Genomic DNA, 3,159 nt, shown 5'->3' with positions numbered 1-3,159 from the left:
CAACTTAGACATACATACCGGGACAACATAGACAACAGATAATGGACTCCTCTTTTATGCATAAGCATGTAGCAACAATTAATTTTCTCATATGAGATTGAGGATATATGTCCAAAACTGAAACTTCCACCATGGATCATGGCTTTAGTTAGCGGCCCAATGTTCTTCTCTAACAATATGCATGCTCCAACCATAAGGTGGTAAATCTCCCTTACTTCAGACAAGACGAACATGCATAGCAACTCACATGATATTCAACAAAGAGTAGTTGATGGCGTCCCCAGGAACATGGTTATCGCACAACAAGCAACTTAATAAGAGATAAAGTGCATAAGTACATATTCAATACCAAAATAGTTTTTAAGCTATTTGTCCCATGAGCTATATATTGTAAAGGTAGAGAATGGAAATTTTAAAGGTAGCACTCAAGCAATTTACTTTGGAGTGGCGGAGAAATACCATGTAGTAGGTAGGTATGGTGGACACAAATGGCATAGAGATTGCCTCAAGTATTTTGGATGCATGAGAAGTATTCCCTCTCGATACAAGGTTTAGGCTAGCAAGGCTATTTGAAACAAACACAAGGATGAAGCGGTGCAGCAAAACTCACATAAAAGACATATTGAAAACATTATAAGACTCTGCACCGTCTTCCTTGTTGTTCAAACTCAATACTAGAAATTATCTAGACTTTAGAGAGACCAAATATGCAAACCAAATTTTAGCATGCTCTATGTATTTCTTCATTAATAGGTGCAAAGTATATGATGCAAGAGCTTAAACATGAGCACAACAATTGCCAAGTATCACATTATCCAAGACATTTTAGCAATTACTACATGTAGCATTTTCCAATTCCAACCATATAACAATTTAACGAAGAAGAAACTTCGCCATGAATACTATGAGTAAAGCCTAAGGACATACTTGTCCATATGCAACAGCGGAGCGTGTCTCTCTCCCACACAAAGAATGCTAGGATCCATCTTATTCAAACAAAACAAAAACAAAAACAAACCGACGCTCCAAGCAAAGCACATAAGATGTGACGGAATAAAAATATAGTTTCAGGGGAGGAACCTGATAATGTTGTCGATGAAGAAGGGGATGCCTTGGGTATCCCCAAGCTTAGATGCTTGAGTCTTCTTGATATATGCAGGGGTGAACCACCGGGGCATCCCCAAGCTTAGAGCTTTCACTCTCCTTGATCATGTTGTATCATCTCCCTCTCTTGATCCTTGAAAACTTCCTCCACACCAAACTCAAAACAACTCATTAGAGAGTTAGTGCACAATCAAAATATACATGTTCAGAGGTGACATAAATCATTCTTAACACTTCTGGACATTGCACAAAGCTACTGAAAGTCAATGGAATCGAAATATCCATCGAACATATCAAAACAGGCAATGCGAAATAAAAGGCAGAATCTGCCAAAAACAGAACAGTTCGTAATGACGAATTTTATTGAGGCACCAGGCTTGCTCAAATGAAAATTATCAAATTGAATGATAGTTGCGTACATATCTGAGGATCACTCACGTAAATTGGCATAATTTTCTGAGTTACCTACAGAGAATTTTGACCAGATTCGTGACAGCAAAGAAATCTGTTTCTGCGCAGTAATCCAAATCTAGTATGAACCTTACTATCAACGACTTTACTTGGCACAATAATACACTAAACTAAGATAAGGAGAGGTTGCTACAGTAGTAAACAACTTCCAAGACACAAAATAAAAACAAAGTACTGTAGTAAAAACATGGGTTGTCTCCCATAAGCGCTTTTCTTTAACGTCTTTCAGCTAGGCGCAGAAAGTGTGTATCAAGTATTATCAAGAGACGAAGTGTCAACATCATAATTTGTTCTAATAATAGAATCAAAAGGTAACTTCATTATCTTTCTAGGGAAGTGTTCCATACCTTTCTTGAGAGGAAATTGATATTTAATATTACCTTCCTTCATATCAATGATAGCACCAACGAGTTCGAAGAAAAGGTCTTCCCAATATAATGGGACAAGATGCATTGCATTCAATATCCAAGACAACAAAATCAACGGGGACAAGGTTATTGTTAACGGTAATGCGAACATTATCAACTTTCCCCAAAGGTTTCTTTGTAGAATGATCAGCAAGATTAACATCCAAATAACAATTTTTCAGCGGTGGCAAGTCAAGCATATTATAGATTTTCTTAGGCATAACAGAAATACTTGCACCAAGATCACATAAAGCATTACAATCAAAATCATTGACCTTCATCTTAATGATGGGCTCCCAACCATCCTCTAGCTTTCTAGGAATAGAAGCTTCGCGTTCTAGTTTCTCTTCTCTCGCTTTTATGAGAGCATTTGTAATATGTTGCGTGAAAGCCAAATTTATAGCACTAGCATTAGAACTCTTAGCAAGTTTTTGTAAGAACTTTATAACTTCAGAGATGTGGCAATCATCAAAATTCAAACCATTATAATCTAAAGCAATGGGATCATCATCCCCAATATTGGAAAAAATTTCAGCAGTTTTATCACAGGCAGTTTCAGCAGTTTTAGCAGTTTCGGGTAGTTTTTCGCGCTTTGCATTAGAAGTGGAAACATTGCTAACACCAATTCTTTTATTATTATTAGTATGAGATGCAGCAACTTGTGTAGCATTAGCATTACTAGTGGTGGTAATAGTCCAAACTTTAGCTATATTCTCTTCTTTTTCATTTTCTTCTCTTTCCCACCTAGCACGCAATTCGGCCATCAATCTTATATTCTCATTAATTCTAACTTGGATGGCATTTGCTGTAGTAGTAATTTTATTATGATGATTTTCATTAGGCATAACTTTCGATTTCAAAAGATCAACATCAGCAGCAAGACTATCGACTTTAGAAGCAAGTATATCAATTTTCCCAAGCTTTTCTTCAACAGATTCGTTAAAAGCAGTTTGTGTACTAATAAAATCTTTAAGCATGGCTTCAAGTCCAGGGGGTGTGTTCCTATTATTGTTGTAAGAATTCCCATAAGAATTACCATAGCCGTTGCCATTATTATAAGGATATGGCCTATAGTTGTTACTAGAATTGTTCCGGTAAGCATTGTTGTTGAAATTATTATTTTTAATGAAGTTTACATCAACATATTCTTCTTGAGCAACCAATGAAGCTAACGGAG

The sequence above is a fragment of the Lolium rigidum genome, chromosome 6 (genome assembly GCF_022539505.1).
Source record: "Lolium rigidum isolate FL_2022 chromosome 6, APGP_CSIRO_Lrig_0.1, whole genome shotgun sequence".
Lineage (NCBI taxonomy): Eukaryota > Viridiplantae > Streptophyta > Magnoliopsida > Poales > Poaceae > Lolium > Lolium rigidum.
The sequence above is the reverse complement of the archived record's forward strand: the minus strand, read 5'-3'. Positions refer to the sequence as shown.